The 27314-nt window shown below is 48.4% G+C and overlaps 1 long non-coding RNA gene across 2 annotated transcripts in view; it reads right to left on the minus strand.

Annotated features, from left to right (window-relative positions):
* The window catches only part of LOC120932913, a 43717-nt gene that overhangs the window by 10309 nt on the left and 6094 nt on the right, over positions 1-27314 (minus strand). The gene's annotated exons all lie outside the window — the stretch shown is intronic.

Consider the following 27314-nt stretch of genomic DNA (forward strand, 5'->3'; position numbering starts at 1 on the left):
TGAAAGCAGCCTTATATTATTAAGTGTATTGCTTCACACTGATCTGAATAGCTCTTCTTTCCTGATGCTGGCACCACTCTGGAGACGGGCATCAGGGATTACAGGTGGAGTGCAGTTGGTATCACTCCACATGGGACAGGAGCCGGCACTACAGAGAAGGCATCTGCTTATGTGGCTCTTGCTCCCTACTACAGATCCAACTTTACAAGTAGTCCCTCTGCGTTGCATTCTGTCCGATGCTCTGTGATGGCAGGTCAGTAAGGCCAGACCGCAATCTACCAGTCACCTGGCCACGATCTACTGGTTGAGAACCCCCTGATGTAGAGGATCTAAATGTGAAAATTAAAGCAAAGTACCAGAATGTCCCCCCATTGCAGAGACAAGATAATGGATATGAATATGTGAAATTTTATCACCGGTGCAATAATGTTATATATGCGTTTTTCTAAATATTGGGTCTGCTGCAGTCTCAAATTCCCCACCAGTAAGGGATATGTAATGTGTTGCTTTTAGTGGATAAACTGCACCAACTCTATACTAAACAAATATAGGTTTATATTCTGTGACAGTGAAAAATCAATAATTTGTAGTTTAAACCATGGAAACTGTAAATACCAAAAAGTCCCCAAAAAAGCATGTATGAATAACAAAGGAAAAAAGAAAGAAAAAAAAAAAGTCCTGTGCTTTAAATCAAATAAGAGGTCAAAAGTCCTCCTGGGCCAAATGGACCAAACCGTGCTTTACCACCACCTTCCAGACTGAACACTCAAATCAATATCACCTTATATGAGCCTGGATCAGCTGCTTATCAGAGTGTACCATAGTCTGCTTGGGATTTCCCAACCGATCAATGGCTCCTTGTTGTTTTCACTTTAAGCGGATCATTAAAAAAAACTCATAGAAAACATACGGCCATCATTCTTGTGCTTTTATTCAAAAAACAATCTTTAAAAAGTTATTACACTCACATGGTATAGTGCCTTCGACCGCCACCAAGGCCTTCCAGCGATCTGTTAGGGCTTGTATTTTGACGTGCCGTCTTTGGGAACCGGCATGCGTTGCAAGCCTTGTTCTCGTGCCGGTTTGGGACAGGACAGGACATTGGCGTTACCCCTAAGCCTCTACGTGTTTCGCATCCAACCATACGTCTTCAGGAAGCTTCAGACGCCATCTTACTTGAGGTATTTATGCCCATACTACGGAGCTAAAAAAAAAAAAAAAAATCCCCAAAATTGCTTTTTTTTACCTTAGTGCAGACCTCCACTTACCTCATCCTTCAATTTTGCTTTTAAATGTCCTTATTTCTTCTGAGAAATCCTCACTTCCTGTTCTTCTGCCTGTAACTCCACATAGTAATGCAAGGCTTTCTCCCTGGTGTGGAGTGTCGTGCTCGCCCCCTCCCTTGAGGGGGGCAAGCAGGAGAGTCAGGATGCCCACTAACACACAGCCTCTTTTCTCTATCTGCAATGTAGAGAGCGTCCTGACTCTCCTGCTCGCCCCCTTCCCCCCTCAAGGGAGGGGGCGAGCACAACACTCTACAGCAGGGAGAAAGCCTTGCATTACTGTGTGGAGTTACAGGCAGAAGAACAGGAAGTGAGGATTTCTCAGAAGAAATAAGGACATTTATAAGCAAAATGGAAGGATGAGGTAAGTAAAGGAGGACTGCACTAAGGTAAAGGAAGCCATTTAGGAAAACATTTTTTTTTACCATTACAACCCCTTTAGGCAATCGGCTGACCGCAAAAACAAAGTTTGCTTGCTGCCATTTTGGTTATTGGTACAGATTCGCCCATAGTTTACTGTAATGATTCTCTGCTCACTCCTTGCTTACATTCCATTCAAAAACGCAACTACAAAAACCAAAGTCCCCATTTAAAATGTAGTGTAAAAAACCAGCGTGTGCAGAAATAAACTTAGACTGCCCTAAAATGGTTGTAAGAACTTTACAATTTTAATCCACATTTCATATATATATATATATATATATATATATATATATATATATATATATATATATATATATATATATATATATATATATATATATATATATATATATATATATATATATATATATATATATATATATATATATATATATATATATATATATATATATATATATATATATATATATATATATATATATATATATATACACACACACACACACAATATATATATGTGTGTGTGTGTGTGTGTGTGTGTGTGTGTGTGTATCTCAAGAATTTAATATATAAAAAGCACCAACTCTATATTATTATTACATCTATCATTATTGCGAAACAACCTACACTTAATATACTTTTATTTTATTTACATTTTATTTTTATATTATTTATATTTTATTTTTATCTATATTAACATTTTATTTTAGTTATATTTACTTTTATTTTTACTGTTTCCCTACATTTTATTCTTTTTGTAATTAACATAAATCAAGTGTAGGCCGTTTAGCAATAATGATAGTAGATGTAATAATATCAATAATATAGAGTTGGTGCTTTTTATATATTTTTTCAATTCTTGATTTCCATATATATTTTTTATTTTTATTTGTATTATGTAATATTAAATGAAAATGTGGATTACGATTGTAAAGTTCTTCTAGCCATCTTATTAGGGCAATCTAAGTGTATCCATTTCTGCACACGCCAAATATTTTTGCAGAGAATGACGACAAAATAGTAATAAATTGTAATTTACATTTTAAAGGGGGACTTTGGCTTTTCTAGTTTCCGTTTGAGTGAAATGTAAGCAAGGGGTGAGTATAGAATCATTAGAGTAAACTATGGGTGAATGAGTACAAATAACCAAAATGGCGGCAAGCAAACTTCCTGCTTTTGCAGTCAGCCGATTGGTTAACTAACTCTGTAGTATGGGCACAAATACCTAAAGTAAGATGGCGCCTGAAGCTTCCTGAAGACATGATTGGATGGGTAACGCTGACGTCACATCCTTGCAACACGCGCTGGTTCCAATAGACTGAATGGCAAAATACTAGCCCTAACAGATCGCTGTTACTCGTGCAAGTCTGCAAGGGGCGGAATTGTTCAAGATGGGCGCGTGTGAGGGGCGGATGCCTACAGAAGGGGGCGTATTTTGTAAGGATGGGCAGTGCTGTTAAAGCGGTTGTAAACCCGCATATACATTTTTTTTAAACCCTGCAAGGCAAAAGCCATAATGAGCTAGTATGCACCGCATATTAGCTCATTTATGAAATACTTACCTCGGAACGAGGTAGGGAACTTACCTGGTCCACACCGAGCGTGTCTTCTGGGTATCGCCGCTCCAGCGCTGTGATTGGCTGGAGCGGCGATGACGTCATTCGCACGGGAGATTCCAATCCGGCATGGGTCGGCGGGGCCGGCCCTTCAGCCAAGGATCCCCCCTGCGCATGCGCCGCTGCAATCAGTACAGGTTTAGGAGATATTCTTTATACCTACAGGTAAGCCTTATTATAGGCTTACCTGTAGGCAAAAGTCAAAAAAGTGGGTTTACAACCACTTTAAGGGGGAGGAATTGTTCACGAAACTCAAACACATCTCTTAAATATATATCTGCTATTCACGCCCCGCAAACACGTGTAGGAAGAATAGCAGAGATATAGTTGTTTAAGAGATGTGTTTGAGTTTCGTGAACAAGTCCGCCCCTTCTTAACAGCACTGCCCATCATTACAAAATAAGCCCCCTTTCGTAGGCATCTGCCCTTCACACTCACCCATCTTTAACAAATCTGCCCCTTGCAGACTTGCACGAGCATCGGGAGCGTGTGGCACATTTTCGGCTATTGTGCACAGGCGCTGTCTACAGCTGATCGTCAATTCCAGTAATCAGCGGCTCCGTACTGCGCATGCCGGGCATGCCATGCGTTTCCGGTGGGCATTTCTTGACAGGACACCTCTCTTAGGCACTATACCATGTGAGTGCAATATGTTTTTAAAGATTGATTTTTGAATAAAAGCACAAGAATGTTACACAACGATGGCCGTGTGTTTTCTATGAGTTTTTAAAGATATTTTTTAAGATTAACAACAAGGAGAGATTATTGATCGGTTGGGAAATCCCAGGCAGATTATAGTAACTGATGAGAAGCAGCTGATCCAGGCTCATATAAAAGGTGTTTTTTGTATTGATTTCTGGTGAGTGTTCAGTCTGGAAGGTGGTGGTGTAGCACAGATTGGTGATAGTTACACTTAGCCCAGAAGTACTTTTGACAACACTTATTTGTGATTAAAGCACAGGTTTTTTGTTTGTTTTTTTCCTTTTCCTTTATTATGCATACATTTTTTTTTTGGACTTGATTTTTCACTGTCACAGAATAAATACCTATTTTTTTTAGTATAGGGTTGGTGCAGTTTATCCACTAAAAACACCACATTACATATCCCTTACCATTGGTGGGGAATTTGAGACTGCATCAGACCCAATATTTAGAATACACATATATGAAATTATGCACCGGTGACACAATTTCACATATTCATAATCTTGTCTCTGCAATGGGGAGACATTCTGGCACTTTGCTTGAATATTCACATTTAGATCCTCTACATCAGGGGGTCCTCAACCAGTAGATCGTGGCCAGGTGACTGGTAGATTGCGGTCTGGCCTTACTGACCCGCCATCACAGAGCATCGGACAGAATGCAACGCAGAAGTACTGCTTGTAAAGTTAGAGCTGTAGTAGGGAGCAAGAGCCACATAAGCAGATGCCTTCTCTGTAGTGCCGGCTCCTGTCCCATGTGGAGTGATACCAACTGCACTCCACCTCTTATTCCTGATGCCCGTCTCCAGAGTGGTGCCAGCAGCAGGAAAGAATAGGTATTCGGGTCCGTATGAAGCATTACACCTAATAGTATTAGGCTTCTTTCACACTTATGTGCTGCAGTTTACTGACACCGCAGTGTACCTGCAGCTTTTCTGCGCTTAGCCATTGACTTCTATTATATCCTGCAGGTTTGGTGCACTTTCTGAATGCAGACATTTGGGTGCACTTTCAGAAAGTGCAGGATATATTGGAAGCCTATGGCAAAGCGCAGCTAACCCAGGAAAGTTGCAGATGCGCTGCACTCGTGGTGTGGGTAAACCGCAGCACATTAGTGTAAAAGCTGCCTTCTAGAGGGCTCAGAATAGTAAGGGCCCATTTACAAGTGCAGCAGGTGTGGCTGTTGCCCTAAAAAGTGTTATTCCGAGTGTGTTCGACAGGTGCTGTGGAGGCGACAAGTTGCCTCCTTACCACCTAATTTGAACCCATGATTGCTGTGCATTGCACACGATTGCTACATGGTAGTATGCCAAATAGAGGTTTAAATCATGTTTGAGGCTGCGAGACTGGGACAGGTGATCTTTGACTTCTCTCAAGTTATTCAGGTAGATCTCCACCTCTTTAAGGTTGTCCACCCCTGCTCTACATTTTGCTCTGAAAATCTGCTTGCTACCATGATATGGCTTAAAAATAATCAAAGTACATTTCCAAGAGGAGAGGATTAGTCTAGCTCCATGCACACTGAAGCTGATAAACTGTAGTTCATTGGCGTTTTAGCTTTTTTTTTTATGCCCATAAACTGAACTCTATGTTAGCCTATGTGCCCATGCACACCTGGGCGTTTTTTCTAGTGTTAATGAGCTTTGGAGTTTATTGGCTTTTTTCTGAACGCCCAAAATTTGTGTTCAAAGTGCAGTTTTGACAGGAAAAAGGCTATAAAAAACAAAACGCAGAAAAAAGCTCAAAAACGCCGACACGATCGTTTAGCTTTTTTTATCCATTGAAAAAAAACACCACTACACTGAAAAACGCTGATTAACTGGTTGCCGACCAGCCGCCGCAGTTCTATGGCGGCAGGTTGGCTCCCCTGCGCGAGAACCCGTAGCTCTACGTCGGCTCTCGAAGCGGCCACTAGGAGCGCACGCACGCCCCCCGCTCATCCCCGACTCCCGTGCGCGATCGCCGCCGGGCACCAGCGATTGCTCGTTACAGAGCGAGGACCGGGAGCTATGAGTTTACACACATAGCTCCCGGTCCTATCAGGGAAGAATTGCCTGACCATCTGTTCATACAACGTATGAACAGCGATCAGTCATTTCCCCTAGTGAGGCCACCCTACAGTTAGAACACACCCAGGGAACATACTTAACGCCTTCCCTGCCCCTAGTGTTAACCCCTTCACTGCCAGTGGCATTTTTATAGCACTGATCGCTATAAAAATGCCAATGGTCCCAAAAATGTGTCAAAAAGTGTCTGAAGTGTCCGCCATAATGTCGCAGTACCGAAAAAAAAAAAAAAAAAATCGCTGATACTAGTAAAAAAAAAAAATATATTAATAAAAATGCCATAAAACTACCCCCTATTTTGTAAACGCTAAAACTTTTGCGCAAACCTAACGCTTAATGCAATTTTTTTTACGAAAAATATGTAGAAGAATACGTATCGGCCTAAACTGAGGGAAAATTTTTTTTTTATATATTTTTGGGGGATATTTATTCACTAAAAAACACAAGATAATGGATTTGTTAGAATGTAAGGAGGCCGCAGTTTAACATCACAGTGCACTAGAAAGGAGAAGCAATAGCAGACTCCTGGACTTGACAAACTTGGAGAAGAGAAGGATAGACATGATGGGAGACAATGTTACTGCACCAGAATAAACTGAGCTGCTGAAACTTATAAAAATGCAATACATAAAACCAGAAGATGGCGACGAATGCAATTCGCCTAGAAACGTGACAATATAAAATTGATAAAGCACCAACATAACATTCCCTAGCCTTGCTCAACTACCGACAGTATGGGACCTTCTCCACACGCAATATGCCCTTAACCACTTAAGAACCAGCGCACACACATACGTCGACAGAATGGCACGGAAAGGCAAATGGGCACACAGGTACATCCATTTAAATTTGCCGCAGTGTGGTATCGCGCCGCCGCCCGTGGACTCTATGTCCACAGGTGTCCTGCGATCGGGTCACGGAGCTGAACGGGGAGATTCAGTGTAAACACATATCCCCATTCTTCCTAGTGACGTCACTGATTGTTTGTTCCCTCTCATTAGGAACAGCGATTAGTGATATGTCACTTGTAGCCACACCCCTAACAGTTAGAATTACTCCCTATGACACACTGAACCCCTTCCTAGCCCCCTAGTGGTTAACCCCTTCACTGACTGTCGTTTTTACAGTTATCAGTGCATTAAAATGGCATCAAAAGTGTCCGACAATGTTTCAGTCCCGAAAAAAAAAAAAAAAGAAGGATCGCCGCCAGTACTAGTAAAAAAAAAAAAAAATTATAAATAAAAATGCCATAAAACTATCCCCTATTTTGTAGACGCTATAACTTTTGCACAAACCAAACGCTTATTGCGATTTTTTTTACCAAAAATAAGTAGAAGAAGAATACACATCGCCCTAAACTGGAGGAAAAACATTTTTTTTTATATAGTTTTTGGGGATATTTAAAGCAAAAAAATATTGCTTTTTTTTTAAAATTGTCGCTCTATATTTGTTTATAGCACAAAAAATAAGGACCACAGAGGTGATTAAATACCACCAAAAGAAAGCTCTATTTACAGGGAAAAAAATAAAAATTACGCTTACCAGTAACGTCTTTTCCAGTAGTCTTTCAGGACAGCCACAATTGAGAGATAGGCTCCTCCTCTTCCTTTAGGAAACACTGCACCAGCCCATAAATTCTCACTTCCCCCTGCCAGACCTCAGTTTTTATAAGATCACCTCCGGTCAGCTGGGGAGACACAAGAACACATTAATGGTGGCTGCTTGCTGTAGAGTCTCACATCGCCTGTGCGAGAACCGACTCTTCCTCCAGCGTGCGCCCGGACCCTCTATCAGCACCGCGACCCGGAACCGGAAGTCCCGGGTCAAAGGGGATGCATCTGCTCTACGCCGGAGATGACGTCACCCGCCGACCGGCCCGCCTTGGTTCAGAAAATTGCAGCCTGTATTGAACAGGGCAAGCTGAGCTGCCTCCCCTGATAGGGGTCCCCCGCAACCTACAACCCCGCTCGGCGAGGATGGGGTGGCTGAGCGGTGGGTATGTACCACACCTAGGATACCCTGAAAGGCCCCTGCTTCCATAGGTATGTAAAACGGCCTCAGTCCCCTGACTGCTTCGGCCCGGTTCCTTGCACAGTGTCTCCCCACCGGAGGAAACACTAATAACTGAGGTCTGGCAGGGGGAAGTGAGAATTTATGGGCTGGCGCAGTGTTTCCTAAAGGAAGAGGAGGAGCCCATCTCTCAATTGTGGCTGTCCTGAAAGACGGAAAGGGAAAAAAAGGATGTCAATTTTGTTTGGGTACAACGTCGCACGACCGCAGAATTGTCAGTTAAAGCGACGCAGTGCCGAATCACAAAAAGTGCTCTGGTCTTTGGCCTTAAGTGGTTAAAGTAGAACTACAGTGAGGAAAAATAGGATTTTTTGTACTCACCGTAAAATCCTTTTCTCTGAAGTCCATGGACGGACACAGCTCCTTAAATCTTGACAAGTGGGTTATGTTCCCTGTTTACAGGAGAGGACTAGGCAGAAACATGTTAAATAGTTAAATACATGTTACATTAACAGAGTTGAACAGCCCCGCCCAGGGGGCGGTCCCTCCAGACATAACCCTCCTCACTGCAGCTTGCAGCCTCAGTTCGTAACAAGCAGTACAAACCTAAAAAGGAGGGGTGGGAGCTGTGTCCGTCCATGGACTTCAGAGAAAAGGATTTTACGGTGAGTACAAAAAATCCTATTTTCTCTTATTGTCCATGGACGGACACAGCTCCTTAAATCTTGACAAGTGGGACGTCCCCAAGCAGTGTCAAAAAACGAGGGGTGGGAAATATATCAGTAAAAACAATTTTAACTTCACCCCAAAACAAGCAGAGCTCCTCAACGGAGGAGGTGCAACTTTAAACAGCCGCCGGCAAAAACTAGCGGCTGAAAAAAAAAAACATCATAAGATGCACTCACAGCAACCATGTAAATTCTGGAAAAAGCGTGAACGGACGAGCAAATCGCCGCCTCGCACACCTGTGAGACCGACGCATGATGTCGGGAAAAAAACCCCCAGGAAGCACCAATTGCCCTGGTCGAAAGTGCCGTGACCGGAAAGGGGGGCCCGCCCTTAGGAGCATAGGCCTGTATGACGGCCTGCCCGATCCACCGAGAAATGGTGGTCGACGAGACCGCCAGGCCCTTTTGTGGACCAGACACCGACACAAAAGAGAGTCAGAAGCTCCGAAATGGAGCCGTAGTAGGCTGGTATACCCGCAAAGCGCGTACCACGCCTAAAGTATGAAAGGCCGAAACCTCCTTCGGAAGAAGGGAAGGTCGCGGGCGCACCATCACCTAATCCTTATGGGGGATCAAGCATGGCGGCTTGCAAGACAAGACCGCCAACTCAGAAACCCCTCTAACAGAGGTAAAGGCCACTAAAGGGGCCACCTTCTGAGATAGTGTCAAGAGAAAATCTCTCTGATGTTTCCAAAAGGAAGGTTCCTGAAGAACCGAGAGCACCAGAGTCAAAACTCATGGGGGAAGAGATGGGCCAAGAGGGGAAAGTATATGACAAACCCCTTGCACACAAAAAAAGGGGACCCACCAGGGAACGGGCCGCAAAAAGGCCACTAAAAGAACACAGCCAAGGCTGAAATCTGCCCCCAAACGGTGCTTTAAGCAATTTTTAGATCCAATCCAAGCTTTAAAAACAGCAGGACCCTGGACATTGAAAGTACGCCCGTGGACGTCACTCCATCCCTTCGCACCAAGAGAGGTGCGACGGTAGATCCTCCGGAAGAAGACTACGGTGCCCTGTTGAGATGACCGAGTCAGACAGACCCTGGTCACCTAAAGTCTGGCTTCCAATAACCATGTTAAGCAAGTCAGTGACTGTACAACAGGAGGAAGTATGGGACCTTGAGACAGGAACCTCCTGCCCTGGCAATCGCCAGGGTGCCTCCGCTACCAGGCGCCCGATATCAGCGTACCAAGGACGCCGAGATTAATCTGGAGCGATTAGAATCATCGGGATCTCCTCAGCATCCACTCTGTGGAGCGGCCGAGGAAGCAACTACCATGGAGGAATGGCAAAAAATCACTGATACAGACAACACAGGGCCACCAGCGCGACTGACGCGTCTGTACAAGATCACTAGACCTGGCCACTAACTGACACCCTTGCGGCGGAGACAAGCTGCCAGGAGATCCATGCCATGTGAGGCTCACCTCCTGCAAAGGAGCCGAAACACCTCAAGCACAAAGACCAGTCGCCCTGGTCCAGCATCTGGCGACTCCAGTAGTCTGCCTGCCGGCATACCTGATGGTAGACTGAAGCCACGGCCGTGGCGTTGTCCGGCTGAAACCAGATTGTTCGACCACAAGGAGAAGCATAGCCTGATCGCCTAAAATAGTAGGACAATGAACAGTAGACAGCACCTGGTATTCCCAGGCGGTCTTCCACCAGGCACTAGCCAGGCCCGACCCTGGGTAGCTACCGAGACCAGACACATTCAAGGAGGTGTGGTCATAGGTCCACGCAAGTCCAGCGACTCAGGGCCGACTGGACCCCCCAGTTTTGTGAACCTCCAGGTTCACAACCCGTGAGCTGGCATTCGTCGTAAACACCGACCACTGGAAGGAAGGAACAACTTCCCGGACCGAAGAGTCGGGAATCTCTGTCACCAACTCAGAGAGACTCTGACTAGGTGGCGCACAGGAATCTAATGATTTCAGAGACAAGAGATTTTTACCACCTGGACAGTAGTTCCACTGGAAAACCAGGGTGTGGAACTGGGCATACAGTACCACCTTGAAGGAGGCTACCCACAGACCCTGAACCAGCAGGCGCCCGGAGAGAAGACCGATTGCGTGATGCCAATACCTTCTCCGCAGACTGAAGAGTCTGCAATTTCTCCAGGGGAAGAAGGACCTTTGCCACTGAGGAGTCTGGATCAACACTAGATACTCCAACGCTGAGTCGGAACCTAGCATGCCCATAATTTGAACCCTGGGTCGCACACATGTAGGGCAGGCTTGCTGCCACTGAGCTACACTTTCTGGCCTAAACGTTTAACATCCACCCGAATCTTCGGAGGGTCTGAATGGGAATAACCCATCCACTAGGTCGGAGACAGAAGCTGCTCTCAGAAGAAAGTCGTCAAAGTAGCCAATGAGGCAAAGCCTCGCTGTCCCAACAAAATTCAAATAAGTGCGAGCTCCTAGCTGAAAACCCATGGTGCTGACGCCAGATCAAAAGGGAGGGCCACAGGCTGACAGAGACCCTTCTCTCATCACGAAGCACAGAAAAAAACACTGTGACATGTGCAAAACGGGACATGCATGTATGCGTCCCTGATGTCCGAGGACGTCAGGACATCCCCCGGATGAAGCGCAGCTACCACCGAACAAATGGATTCCATGCGGAACTACCCGACGTTCACAAAGGTATTTAGGGCCTGAGGCCCATAGAAAACCCCAAAACTCTCGTCCTGCAGGAAAGGTAAAATTACCTTGCAGCTTAGCAAATCCCACACTGCCCAAGGCAGACCGACGTGCCGGGAGGGGAAGACACAAGGACAGAACTTTGTTCTGTGGATAGGAGGAAACCCTATCTAGTACTCCGAAGAGACCACCTCGCAGACCCACTAGTCGGAGAGCAGGGAGGTTTCACTGAATTGTGAACCTGCAAGCCGCCCCTCCCACCTAGAGACAGGGAGGGAAGGCTATATACATTGGCAGGATTTGGGTGCCGGCGTGATCGGCTTATGCACCCAGGGACAGATTAGTCCCCCAGCTGGGCCTTTGACGGCCTGGGACAATAAAAACTCTGTGGGAATCACAGGTGCTAACACCTGCTGCCACCACCAGCATGTGGGGAAGGACCCAGATACTGACTCCAATATTTACATATAGTGTGTATTATAATATGCACACCTGTCCATACAAATAGACAAAAGCTCCTAGAGCCCTATTCAGGGCCTCTCACCCACTTGCTGCGCTGACCAGGGGTAACCAGGGGACTCCCTCAGGAGGAGACTGCACAGCGCTGCCTGTGAGGAAAAGAACCGTGAGGTAACTTTTGCAGGGACCTGTGTTTAAACAGGAAAAGCCTCATAGGGCTGTTTTATTTAAGGATAAGACACAGATACAGCATAAAAAGCAAAACCATTACAGGTGTCACCAATCAGTCAGCGTCTGCTGAAGTATAATCATAAACATCTGTGCTCATCACAGGGCTTTTTACCTCACAGGAAAGCCCAATACAAAAAAAAAAAAAACACAGGCCAGATAACAGTCCCCTCAGGAAGGCCCCCTCCCCCCTGACAGCGGCAATGTTAGCAATGCAGCAAGGGAAAGGAGCAGGGAAGTAAGGGGAAGGGACCCCCGAACCCCAGGAATGCCCAGCTGTACCAACCCACCGAAGCAGGAGGGACTGTACTTACCTGTCCGAGCGAGGACTCGCTGACGCATTCCTGACAGACCTACAACCGCAATGGAGGTAGCTGTCGGCCCGGTCCACTGTGATTGAGGCAACACCACAGCTCAGTCATATGTGGACCTCGGAGCAAAGCTCACCGGCCACCTCAGGAGTCATGAGGTATGGCGTGGCAGACCAAGCCTCTTTGCAAAGGTGTGCCCACGCTTGCTGGTCGGACTGAGTAGACTACAAGGATCTATAATATCCAGCCTGTCTCTCAGCCAACAGTTGAAAGAAGATTCTTCAAGAAAAAGTAAAGTAAAATAAAATAAAATTTCTCCTCAGGGCGCTGGGCCCAAAGGGAGCCATACGTCCTTCTCCTTTGCTAGACAGAACGAAACTGAGGCTGCAAGCTGCAGTGAGGAGGGTTATGTCTGGAGGGACCGCCCCCTGGGCGGGGCTGTTCAACTCTGTTAATGTAACATGTATTTAACTATTTAACATGTTTCTGCCTAGTCCTCTCCTGTAAACAGGGAACATAACCCACTTGTCAAGATTTAAGGAGCTGTGTCCGTCCATGGACAATAAGAGAAATAATGATTTGATCCCCTGCTGATTTTGTAGGTTTGCCCACTTACAAAGAAATGAAGGGTCTATAATTTATCATGTATATGTATATGTATTTTAAATGATAGCGACCGAATATCAACTAAAAAGCAAAATACAAATGTTATAAATTGAGTTGCAGTTCAGTGAGTAACATAAGTATTTGAACCCCTACCAACCAACAATAATTCTGGCTCCCACAGACTGGCTACAGTATGTGTTTATGTGGTACACGGATTAGTCCTGTCAATTTAAGAAAGTGCTGCCAAAGATAACTCGTTATGTGTATAAGACACCTGTCCGCAGAATCTCTATTTCATTCAAACCTCACCATCATGGGCAAGACCAAAGAGATGCCAAAAGACGTCAGGGACAAGATTGGAGACCTGCACAAGGCTGGAATGGGCTACGAGACCATCAGCAAAAAGCTTGGTGAGACGGAGACAACTGTTGGAGTGATTATTCGCAAATGGAAGAAAATACAAAATAACCATCAATGGAAACAATCTCATACAGGATGGTATGGAGCATATAAAAATTAGAAAAGCTCATTACACCACATCCTCAATTAAAGGGGTTGTAAAGGTGTGGAGAAAGCCTTTTGAGGGGGGAGGGGGCGAGCAGGCAAGTCAGGACACCCACTTACACACAGCTCCTTTCTCCATCTGCAAAGTAGAGCGTCCTGACCATCCTGCTCACCCCCTCTCCCCTCAAGAGGCTTTCTCCACACCAGGGAGAAAGAGTTGCATCATTGTGTGTAGTTACAGACAGAAGAACAGGAAGTGAGGATTTCTCAGAAGATATAAGGACATTTAAAAGCAAAAATCGAAGGATATGGGTAAGTGAAGAAGGACTGCACTAGGGTAAATGAAGCTAGTTCGGGATTTTTTTTTTTTTTACCTTTACAACCCCTTTTAAAACAATTAAAAGACCTACTTACCAAGACTAAAGAACAAACAGGCTTTCAATACAAATATTCGTCTAACGCCTCGGCGGACATGCTGACGTCACCACCATTTCCTCCGCCCCACGTACGTTTTACCTTAATAGACATCGGCAAAGGGGCGATGGGGATTTTCTTGACAATCTCCATTATGACAAAACATACAGCAGGCGGAGGAAATAGCGGTGAAGTCTTATAATAAATTGTAATAAACTGTTTTTCATGGAGAATGTTGCATAATGAGCTTTTCTTTTCATCTGCTCCATACCATCTTGTATGAACTTGTTTCCATACCAATACTCTATAGGAAATTTTAAAGGAAGACATACCTGCAGTGAGGGGTGAGCTCACTAAGGTCTTATCTGGCAAGAGGCCATTTTTTCCCCCCATATCGCACCGGAGCAATGATTGGTGACCACTTGCAGCACTAAGAAATAAGAATGTGCATGTTTTTAGCACGGCTTTCAAATAATCACATTGGGACTTTACTATTTCCTTGTGGATGTTGCATTTGTTCCCCTGACAGCACAGACTTTGCAAACTTCATCCTAACATTGGATGAATTTACCTTTATATTAAGCATTTGTTTCAGCACTTAATGAAGCACTGTTTTTTTTTAAATATAATTTGCATGAGCTTATGAACATAATAAAAATGTTACACTTGAGAAACATTGCTAGGCTGCATCCAATGCTATCATATACTGCAGCTAAAAAGCGGATTCATACATTTTTGTTCTACGGACTTTACTACTGCAATGCTCTACTCGCTGGTGTACCGAAATCCACTATAAATCTACTTCAATATGTACAAAATTCTGCAGCTAGAATCCTCACTAGGTCTAGTACAAGTCACCATATTACCCCTATCATGGGGTCCTTGCACTGGATAGCCATCAGGTTTCACATAGACTTTAGGATCCTCTTGTTCACCTACAAGGCTCTTCATAGCTTGGCACCCCATTATCTTTCTAAACTTTATTAAAACTTACTCTTCCCCTCTCTGGTATAGTGTGTCCCCCCTGCTCATTTACACTCCATAGGGTACAGAGCATTCTTCTGCTATGCTCCAAAATGCTGGAATTCACTGCCTAAGATCATCAGAGAGTCATCTTCTGTAAACTCATTCTAATCTGTGTGTAGCAGTCTCCCTTATACTTAACTGATCCCCATCTCGATCCAGGGATGTTGCATGAGAGACTCCCACTGACACACCAATTGCTAATAGCAGGGTACCCCTAAACCCGAAAACTCCAAGGCTTCCTCCAGGGTAAAAAGGAAAGAAAAGGTTACTCTTGCTTACAAAGTTTGGAGACCCCTGACTTAACCACTTGCCAACCAGGCCAATTCTGCCATTTCTCTCCTACATGTAAAAATATTTTTTTGCTAGAAAATTACATAGAACACCCAAACATTATTTTTTTTTATTTTTTTTAGCAGATACCCTAAAGAATACAATGGCTGTCATTGCAACTTTTTATCTTGCTAGGTATTTGCGCAGCACTTTATCAAACGCATTTTGTTTGGAAAAAACTGTTGAATGCTTTAAAAAGAAAAAAAAAAAGAAGAAAAAAAAACAGTAAAGTTAGCCCAATTATTTTGCATATTGTGAAAAATGAAGTTACACCGAGTAAATAGATACCCAACATGTCACGCTTCAAAATTGCACACGCTTGTAGAATGGCGCTAAACTTCGGTACATAAAAAGCTTCATAGGCGATGCTTTAATTTTTTTTTTTTTTTTTTTTTACAGATTACATGTTTTGAGTTAGAGGAGGTCTACGGCTAGAATAATTGCTCTCGCGACAACATCTCACATGTGTAGTTTGAACACATTTGGGGCGGGACTTACGCTTCTGCTTTTTTTATTGTAAACTGTACATTACATTTTTTAGTTCGACACTTTAAAAAATAAAATTTTTGATCACTTTTATTACAATTACAAGGTATGTAAACATCCCCTTGTAATAGGAATATGGCATGACAGGTCGTCTTTACAGAGACATATGGGATCAATAAGACCCCACATCTCACCTCTAGGCTGGGAAGCCTGAAATCGAAAAAAAAAGGAAAAAACATCACGGCTTCCCAGCCGAGCGTCGCCGTTATTTTGAATGCAGAAAAGGGGGAGGGGTGTCCCTTCTCACCGCCCAAAAGTACGATAAAACTGCTGACCAGCCGCTTTGATTGATCGTCTGGTGTAGGGAATCACCGGCTGAAAACAACAAATATCTGAATGATGCCTGTAGCTGCAGGCATCATTCAGATATACCACCACAAAGCCCAGGACGTCGTTAGACGTCCAGCCGCCGTCAAGTGGTTAAAGGGCCAGATAACTGCCCTTCACCCTTTGAGCAGGCCAGACTGTGGCATCATCGGTCGGGGAGCGTCAGTGGCCCGCCCGCTACTGTGGCATCATCAGTCGGGGAGCGTCAGTGGCCCGCCCGCTACTGTGGCATCATCAGTCGGGGAGCGTCAGTGGCCCGCCCGCTACTGTGGCATCATCAGTCGGGGAGCGTCAGTGGCCCGCCCGCTACTGTGGCATCATCAGTCGGGGAGCGTCAGTGGCCCGCCCGCTACTGTGGCATCATCAGTCGGGGAGCGTCAGTGGCCCGCCCGCTACTGTGGCATCATCAGTCGGGGAGCGTCAGTGGCCCGCCCGCTACTGTGGCATCATCAGTCGGGGAGCGTCAGTGGCCCGCCCGCTACTGTGGCATCATCAGTCGGGGAGCGTCAGTGGCCCGCCCGCTACTGTGGCATCATCAGTCGGGGAGCGTCAGTGGCCCGCCCGCTACTGTGGCATCATCAGTCGGGGAGCGTCAGTGGCCCGCCCGCTACTGTGGCATCAGTCGGGGAGCGTCAGTGGCCCGCCCGCTACTGTGGCATCAGTCGGGGAGCGTCAGTGGCCCCCCCGCTACTGTGGCATCAGTCGGGGAGCGTCAGTGGCCCGCCCGCTACTGTGGCATCATCAGTCGGGGAGCGTCAGTGGCCCGCCCGCTACTGTGGCATCATCAGTCGGGGAGCGTCAGTGGCCCGCCCGCTACTGTGGCATCATCAGTCGGGGAGCGTCAGTGGCCCGCCCGCTACTGTGGCATCATCAGTCGGGGAGCGTCAGTGGCCCGCCCGCTACTGTGGCATCATCAGTCGGGGAGCGTCAGTGGCCCGCCCGCTACTGTGGCATCATCAGTCGGGGAGCGTCAGTGGCCCGCCCGCTACTGTGGCATCATCAGTCGGGGAGCGTCAGTGGCCCGCCCGCTACTGTGGCATCATCAGTCGGGGAGCGTCAGTGGCCCGCCCGCTACTGTGGCATCATCAGTCGGGGAGCGTCAGTGGCCCGCCCGCTACTGTGGCATCATCAGTCGGGGAGCGTCAGTGGCCCGCCCGCTACTGTGGCATCATCAGTCGGGGAGCGTCAGTGGCCCGCCCGCTACTGTGGCATCATCAGTCGGGGAGCGTCAGTGGCCCGCCCGCTACTGTGGCATCATCAGTCGGGGAGCGTCAGTGGCCCGCCCGCTACTGTGGCATCATCAGTCGGGGAGCGTCAGTGGCCCGCCCGCTACTGTGGCATCATCAGTCGGGGAGCGTCAGTGGCCCGCCCGCTACTGTGGCATCATCAGTCCGGGAGCGTCAGTGGCCCGCCCGCTACTGTGGCATCATCAGTCGGGGAGCGTCAGTGGCCCGCCCGCTACTGTGGCATCATCAGTCGGGGAGCGTCAGTGGCCCGCCCGCTACTGTGGCATCATCAGTCGGGGAGCGTCAGTGGCCCGCCCGCTACTGTGGCATCATCAGTCGGGGAGCGTCAGTGGCCCGCCCGCTACTGTGGCATCATCAGTCGGGGAGCGTCAGTGGCCCGCCCGCTACTGTGGCATCATCAGTCGGGGAGCGTCAGTGGCCCGCCCGCTACTGTGGCATCATCAGTCGGGGAGCGTCAGTGGCCCGCCCGCTACTGTGGCATCATCAGTCGGGGAGCGTCAGTGGCCCGCCCGCTACTGTGGCATCATCAGTCGGGGAGCGTCAGTGGCCCGCCCGCTACTGTGGCATCATCAGTCGGGGAGCGTCAGTGGCCCGCCCGCTACTGTGGCATCATCAGTCGGGGAGCGTCAGTGGCCCGCCCGCTACTGTGGCATCATCAGTCGGGGAGCGTCAGTGGCCCGCCCGCTACTGTGGCATCATCAGTCGGGGAGCGTCAGTGGCCCGCCCGCTACTGTGGCATCATCAGTCGGGGAGCGTCAGTGGCCCGCCCGCTACTGTGGCATCATCAGTCGGGGAGCGTCAGTGGCCCGCCCGCTACTGTGGCATCATCAGTCGGGGAGCGTCAGTGGCCCGCCCGCTACTGTGGCATCATCAGTCGGGGAGCGTCAGTGGCCCGCCCGCTACTGTGGCATCATCAGTCGGGGAGCGTCAGTGGCCCGCCCGCTACTGTGGCATCATCAGTCGGGGAGCGTCAGTGGCCCGCCCGCTACTGTGGCATCATCAGTCGGGGAGCGTCAGTGGCCCGCCCGCTACTGTGGCATCAGTCGGGGAGCGTCAGTGGCCCGCCCGCTACTGTGGCATCATCAGTCGGGGAGCGTCAGTGGCCCGCCCGCTACTGTGGCATCAGTCGGGGCGCGTCAGTGGCCCGCCCGCTACTGTGGCATCAGTCGGGGAGCGTCAGTGGCCCGCCCGCTACTGTGGCATCAGTCGGGGAGCGTCAGTGGCCCGCCCGCTACTGTGGCATCATCAGTCGGGGAGCGTCAGTGGCCCGCCCGCTACTGTGGCATCATCAGTCGGGGAGCGTCAGTGGCCCGCCCGCTACTGTGGCATCATCAGTCGGGGAGCGTCAGTGGCCCGCCACTGTGGCATCATCAGTCAGGGAGCGTCAGTGGCCCGCCCGCTACTGTGGCATCATCAGTCAGGGAGCGTCAGTGGCCCGCCCGCTACTGTGGCATCATCAGTCGGGGAGCGTCAGTGGCCCGCCCGCTACTGTGGCATCATCAGTCGGGGAGCGTCAGTGGCCCGCCCGCTACTGTGGCATCATCAGTCGGGGAGCGTCAGTGGCCCGCCCGCTACTGTGGCATCATCAGTCGGGGAGCGTCAGTGGCCCGCCCGCTACTGTGGCATCATCAGTCGGGGAGCGTCAGTGGCCCGCCCGCTACTGTGGCATCATCAGTCGGGGAGCGTCAGTGGCCCGCCCGCTACTGTGGCATCATCAGTCGGGGAGCGTCAGTGGCCCGCCCGCTACTGTGGCATCATCAGTCGGGGAGCGTCAGTGGCCCGCCCGCTACTGTGGCATCATCAGTCGGGGAGCGTCAGTGGCCCGCCCGCTACTGTGGCATCATCAGTCGGGGAGCGTCAGTGGCCCGCCCGCTACTGTGGCATCATCAGTCGGGGAGCGTCAGTGGCCCGCCCGCTACTGTGGCATCATCAGTCGGGGAGCGTCAGTGGCCCGCCCGCTACTGTGGCATCATCAGTCGGGGAGCGTCAGTGGCCCGCCCGCTACTGTGGCATCATCAGTCGGGGAGCGTCAGTGGCCCGCCCGCTACTGTGGCATCATCAGTCGGGGAGCGTCAGTGGCCCGCCCGCTACTGTGGCATCATCAGTCGGGGAGCGTCAGTGGCCCGCCCGCTACTGTGGCATCATCAGTCGGGGAGCGTCAGTGGCCCGCCCGCTACTGTGGCATCATCAGTCGGGGAGCGTCAGTGGCCCGCCCGCTACTGTGGCATCATCAGTCGGGGAGCGTCAGTGGCCCGCCCGCTACTGTGGCATCATCAGTCGGGGAGCGTCAGTGGCCCGCCCGCTACTGTGGCATCATCAGTCGGGGAGCGTCAGTGGCCCGCCCGCTACTGTGGCATCATCAGTCGGGGAGCGTCAGTGGCCCGCCCGCTACTGTGGCATCATCAGTCGGGGAGCGTCAGTGGCCCGCCCGCTACTGTGGCATCATCAGGCGGGGAGCGTCAGTGGCCCGCCCGCTACTGTGGCATCATCAGTCGGGGAAGCGTCAGTGGCCCGCCCGCTACTGTGGCATCATCAGTCGGGGAGCGTCAGTGGCCCGCCCGCTACTGTGGCATCATCAGTCGGGGAAGCGTCAGTGGCCCGCCCGCTACTGTGGCATCATCAGTCGGGGAAGCGTCAGTGGCCCGCCCGCAACTGTGGCATCATCAGTCGGGGAAGCGTCAGTGGCCCGCCCGCAACTGTGGCATCATCAGCCGGGGAGCGTCAGTGGCCCGCCCGCTACTGTGGCATCATCAGCCGGGGAGCGTCAGTGGCCCGCCCGCTACTGTGGCATCATCAGCCGGGGAGCGTCAGTGGCCCGCCCGCTACGGAGACATCAGCCGGGGAGCGTCAGTGGTTCGCCCGCTACGGAGGCATCAGCCGGGGAGCGTCAGTGGCCCGCCCGCTACGGAGGCATCAGCCGGGGAGCGTCAGTGGCCCGCCCGCTACGGAGGCATCAGCCGGGGAGCGTCAGTGGCCCGCCCGCTACGGAGGCATCAGCCGGGGAGCGTCAGTGGCCCGCCCGCTACGGAGGCATCAGCCGGGGAGCGTCAGTGGCCCGCCCGCTACGGAGGCATCAGCCGGGGATCGTCAGTCGCCCGCCCGCTACGGATGCATCAGCCGGGGAGCGTCAGTGGCCCGCCCGCTACGGAGGCATCAGCCGGGGAGCGTCAGTGGCCCGCCCGCTACGGAGGCATCAGCCGGGGAGCGTCAGTGGCCCGCCCGCTACGGAGGCATCAGCCGGGGAGCGTCAGTGGCCCGCCCGCTACAGAGGCATCAGCCGGGGAGCTTCAGTGGCCCGCCCGCTACAGAGGCATCAGCCGGGGAGCGTCAGTGGCCCGCCCGCTACGGAGGCATCAGCCGGGGAGCGTCAGTGGCCCGCCCGCTACGGAGGCATCAGCTGGGGAGCGTCAGTGGCCCGCCCGCTACGGAGGCATCAGCCGGGGAGCGTCAGTGGCCCGCTCGCTACGGAGACATCATCAGTCGGGGAGCACCAGTGGCCAGCCCGCTACGGAGGCTTCAGCCGGGGAACGTCAGTGGCAGCAGCCCGGGGAGCGTCAGTGGCCCGCCCGCTATGTTGGCATCATCAGCCTGGGAGCGTCAGTGGCCCGCCCGCTATGTTGGCATCATCAGCCTGGGAGCGTCCGTGGCCCGCCCGCTACGGAGGCATCATCAGCCTGGGAGCGTCAATGGCCCGCCCGCTACGGAGGCATCATCAGCCTGGGAGCGTCAATGGCCCGCCCACTACGGTGGCATCATCAGCCGGGGAGCGTCAGTGGCCCCTCCGCTACTGGCATCAGTCTGGAGCATCTATATCTCTGGTAATGCAGCACTATTGACTTGTTCTCCTTTCTTGGCTATCAACAAACGGTTACGATCCAGCATGCTGTCCTTTGTAGTGAACTCTGCCTATTTCCTGTTCGTGATCAAAATCCCACCTCTCTGGAGAATCTGTAAAATTTAATACAATCGTTACAGAGTAACTATGACCCCAATCCTAAACAACAGACAGTGGTGTAACGTGGGTTGTCGGCAAGGCAAGTAATTTGCACCACCTAACCTTGTGGACTTTTAGATATCACCACCCTGATCACCCCCACCACATTCCCAGATCCCTCCACTCTTTTTAGATATGGGCTCATGCGTGTTCGAGATCCTAGTCTCGACCCACCTGCCCAAACCCGCCAGGAAGCCAACACTGCACACAGCTAATCACAGGCATTGACACATTGCCATGTCTGTGCAGCTGCGGACTGGGAAATGTCCCACTGCCTGTGATTAGCGGTGTGGGCTTCCTGGCGGGTTCGGGCAGGTGGGTTGAGACTAGCATCCCGAACACGGCCAAGCCCATCTCTAACTCTGCTTACACCCCCAGATCCCTCCACTCTGATTACACCCTCCGCAAGTGGCTGGGGATTTGGATTTTACCACCACCCTACTACCTCACCCCCAAATGCTGCCTGGATTTATTATGGTGGCGCCGGCCATGTCTGAGCCCCTCTAAATGTTTGGCCCAGGGCGACCACGCCAGCTACCCCTCACATGTGGACAGGCTTAAAGTGGATGTAAACCCGATTCGTGAAATTTGACCTGGGAACATATCTGCAGTGTTTTCTCATCTCTTCAAAGCTCTAAGTCCCCGTGGCTTTCTCCTGCTCCGTTCTTCTGTTACCAGCATAACTTCTGACTAGTACTCTGTCAACTATGATCAGCCTGAATATTGTGTTTGGATGGGTGCTATAAATAGATTAGCAGAGAGCTGGTCAATTCACAACACAGCTCTGCAAGTCTCTGCCTATGTGGAGAGGGGGTGTGTGCCTTTCCTCCAATCAGCTGTCTCACAGTGCATGGCAAGAATCCACACCCACAGGACAGGTGAATCAGAAAGAGAAAATTCCAACAAGACATGCACTTTCTAAACAGTATATAAAGCTGAAAACAGCAGATATACAAGTAAAACTTATGTAGGGAGATTATTTTCATCTCTGTGTATCATCTGAGGCTGTTCACTTCACTGGGTTATATGTGTGGTTTTACATCCACTTTAAGCTGGCCATACATTATACCAGGGCTCGAATCCCGGGCGCCAGGTCGCCATGGCGACTAGAAATAGGGTCCTAGCGACTTGGCTTGGAAGGGCGCCATCTGGTGGTGGCCGTTGGTATTACAAGTTAAGCATTACAAGTTAAACAGCAATTCTAATGTAATTTTTCACTATTTTGACTGCCATCTTCTTCCCTCTAATTAGAACCCCCAAACATTATATATATTTGTTATCCTAACACCCTAGAGAATAAAATGGCGATCGTTGCAATACTTTCTGTCACGTCGTATTTGCGCAGCGGTCTTACAATCACACTTTTTTGGGAAAAAATTACACTTTTTTTAATTAAAAAATAAGACAACAGTAAAGTTATCCCCATTTTTTTATGTTATAAAAGATAATAACACCGAGTAAATTGATACCCAACATGTCACGCTTCAAAATTACGTCCACTCGTGGAATGGCGACAAACTTTTACCCTTTAAAATCTCCATAGGCGACATTTAAAAAATTCTACAGGTTGCATGTTTTGAGTTACAGAGGAGGTCTAGGGCTAGAATTAATGCTCTCGCTCTACCAATCGCGGCGATACCTCACATGTGTGGTTTGAACACCGTTTACATATGCGGTCGCTGCTCACGTATGTGTTCGCTTCTGCGCGCAAGCTCGTCGGGACGGGGCGTGTTTTCTGGCTCCTAACTTTTTTAGCTGGCTCCTAGATTCCAAGCCAATTTGTCAACCCCTGTATTATACAATATTTTATTTGGTTTCCTTTAGATTTACCTTTGACTATGTAGTGCAAGAGCCTGGCTGATTGCATACATGCTGAAAGGGTTTAGGTTTGACCTCATATTACATGGTTTTGGTAAGTCTAAAATAAATTTGTTCATGAAAATTGTATAATGTATGGCCAGCCTTCATTTGAGATGTATCAGACCAAAACCAACGTAAATACATTTGACTTGCTTTCAGCAACTTTCCTAAATACTGTGGAGAGAAGTTGCTATAAAGCAACAAGCGCCCGTCTACACTAGCCCTGCAACCCAGGAGACCACAGTGATTAACAATAATCGTTTCCTAGAAAGTCGACATGCTTGTTGTACCCAAGCCGATTGACTTTGGTACAATTAGCCTGCCCATATAGATGGTTAGAATCTCAGCGGCTCCCTGCTGAACACGCCAAGATTTGAACCATCTACAGCTGGCTTAAGTGAGAGCAATTGTTACCACAAAAGGAGGCGAGGGTAAATTTTCCAGTTGGGCCACCTTTAAGGACAAATGGAAAATTGTGGATTGAGCCTCACTTTCTGTTCCATTGACAAAGAGGAAAAATCTCCCCAGTGGGTACAGACAGCAATAAAAACTTGAAAGGGGTCCTAATCCTTGTCAGTATATTCTAAAAATTGTTGAAACTTTCAAATGTATGATAAAGAGGGAGTCACTGAATAATAAACCTCCTTGGGTGTTTGACAGTAGACTACATGCTTGTTTCAGATCAGCAACACACTGGGTGAACCAAGGATAACAACCCTCTGCCTATTGGATGCAGTCATTGCTCACCAGTGCCATATGTGCATCAATGCAATAGCCAGCAATGGGAACTCCTCCATTCATTCTGTTTAGCGAAATCAAAAGATCTTCTCTTGTTCAGCCCGCAGGCTGAACAAGAGAAAGACTGAACAGTGGAGTGTGCTTTACCTTTAGCAGCAATTTAACACAAAACTGATAGCTTACCCTTGGAAAGTACAAGACCACACAAACCATTACACATCCACAAAGTATCCCCATTGCCCATGTCTGTCAAAGATTTTTTTGCTCCGATATATTTACCTGACTCAATTTTGCCATGTCTCCGGCACTATCTCCTCCAGGCATCACACACTCTTTAGGCCCGATCTGAACCAGCAAAGCTTCCCGATTAGAGAACTGATCGTTATCCGGGAATTCACATACTCCCAGCCACCTCAGAGTGGAACCCACATAACCAACACCAACCACTCTCTGACCTTCAGAGCCTACCAGACAGACACCAACAACTCCAACCACAGATGACATGTCATTATTGCCAAACAAGACCTCTTCAAACTGAGTCAGGTTTCCTGGAGAGGTCTGGTACAAAAATTACAATATACACACTAGGGTTTATTTACTAAAGCTGGAGAGTGCAAAGGTCCTTCGATGACTCCCTGGAGGGGGGCGAAACGTGTCAACGCACTTCCGGTTCATGTTAACCATTGACGCAATTTCCGCCTCTGTGGAACACACACCATACAGCGGGGGACTCAGATGTTTTTACTGATGCCTGTTTTTGCCAGATATCTTGTAAGTGGCGTCTAGATTGCGCTTTATATTTTATCCTATCGGTCTTTCACTACGAGCTTTCCCCATCTATGGTGTGTGGCGTATCCTCTCTATAAACAACCATCTTGGAAGAGTCTTGAGCAACCATTCTATATATCCCAGCCTTTTTGACCCCAGACTGCATGGCTGAGGGTCCATTGTTTGTGCTGAGCGGGTCACCGAAAGAGGAGTGTGGCACCCCACATTATATATATATATATATATATATATATATATATATATATATATATATATATATATATATATATATATATATATATATATATATATATATATATATATATATACACATACATACACACACACACATATATTACACACACACACACATATACACACACATACATACATACATACATACATACACACACACTTATTTATTTTTTTGTTTTGCATGGCTTCAATGCCAAGAATTGTATAGAATATATGCTGCCAACTACTATGAATTGTATAGAATGATATGTGCTGCCAGCGCCGTTTCATATATTTTTCTATCACTATTAAAGCAAAAGGGTCACCCTAAAAAACATCTATGTACCATCCCATCCAGCATACTTGCGTCAGCTACAGTATGCCGTTTTTTTTTTTGTCGCTGTATTTAGCGTTTAATCATTCAGTTTCTTTTCAGACTCCCGCGGGGAATAGGCGTTCCTATGAAGAGGGGAACATGATTGACGTGCGGCTATAGTGCGTCACGCGTTCCGAAAATAGCCGGATTAGGACTCGGCTCTTCACGGCACTATACAGCGCCTGCGCAAAGACTAGGAGCTGACTACGCAGGCGCCGTATATAGCCGAGTCCTATTTCGGCTGTTTTTGGAACGCGTGATGCGCCATAGCCGCACGTCAATCATGTTCCCCTCTTCATAGGAACACCTATTCCCCGCCGGAGTCTGAAAAGAAACTGAATGATTAAACGCTAAATACAGCGACAAAAAAAAAACGGCATACTGTAGCTGACGCAAGTATGCTGGATGGGATGGTATATAATTGTTTTAGGGTGAACCTCTGCTTTAAGGTTGTAGCATCTTTGCACAGCTGCTGCAGTTTTGTATTTATTTATATTTTTTTATCTAGTAACTTAGCGCAAGTTTTTGAATTGTTTAAGATTTCCTGCAACAAAAATTTTAATATACACACTGTGGTTTATTTACTAAAGCTGGAGAGTGCAAAATCAGTCTCACTTCTGCAGAGAAACTAATTAGCTTCTAATCTCAGCTTCTTTAAGCTTTGGCAATAAAACCTGGAAGCCGATTGGTTTCTATGCAGAAGCAAGACTTGATTTTGTCCTCTCCAGCTTTAGTAAATAAACCCCACATTGTACAAAAAACACAATGACATTTTTATATACCAGCCTTTCTCAACCATTTCAACAAAGAAAAAAACTAAAAATAACCGTTCTGGTCTCAGGGAACCCAGGTTAAAAAACATACTTAACACCTTAGTGTGATGGTCAGTGGGAAGAATGCTCCTTACACTTGTGATCATTGGGAAAAATTACCCCATTACAGATAGCTAAAAAGATCAATGAGAACTTATCCTATTGCTCATGGAACTCCTTGCAACCTCTGCAGGAACCCTAGTCTATACAAAAGCATGCTGTTCTGCAGCTGCCTGGTGGCAATACCACTCATGTCAGCCAAAGCAGAGGTCCCAATAGCTCCTGGAGGGAGGGTCCTGTTCTCTCTTCCCTCCAAATGGTAGCCTACAGTGGGAAGAAGAGAGCAAAATGAGGGAAGGGGGCATGCTTAGAGGAAACCCAAGTACATGCTTCCACTGGGAGTGCCTTCATTCCATGGCAGACGCTACAAGAAGATCTGAAAGGCCAGTTGTAAATGGGTGGGGGGGGAGCAAATAAACCCCCAGAGCTGCCCTCTCCTCTTCAAAGCCCAAAAGAATCTCATAGCTGTCTTACCCCCCTCAGAGTACTTCAGCTCTCTTCCGCTTCCCTAGGGCCACACAGGACCCCTTAGTTAAAGTGGTTGTAAGGGATAAAGGTTTTTTTTACCCAAAATGCATTCTCAGCAGTAGAAAAAAATAAAAAACACAAAACACACCCTTTAGGTGCAGCTCCCCCTCTGCCCCCCTTAAATATTTACCTGGACCCGACCTTGATCTGGCACTGCTCTCTCCCTGTTTTTACTGTATTGGCCCCTGCTTCTGTCAATCAAATCCAGTGACGAGGTGGTGAGGGGCAGGGCGCTCTGAGTGCCACTATGTTTGTGTAAACAGACGCACACAGTGTGGCTCTGGGTATAGCCCGCACGAGTGCACCCCTAGCATACAGCTTACTAGGGGGACACTCGAAAGGCAAGATGAGACAGGAGCACCAGAAGAGGAGAAGGAGCTGGGCAAAACAGTTATACAGACCAAATACATATAACATATTCCAAAGGCAGAAGATTTTTTTTCCATATAACAAAAAGAAAATGCACCCCATCATTCTGCCCCTTATACTAGTGAGATACAGAGGCCAAA

The sequence above is a fragment of the Rana temporaria genome, chromosome 3 (assembly GCF_905171775.1).
Source record: "Rana temporaria chromosome 3, aRanTem1.1, whole genome shotgun sequence".
Classification (NCBI taxonomy): Eukaryota; Metazoa; Chordata; class Amphibia; order Anura; family Ranidae; genus Rana; species Rana temporaria.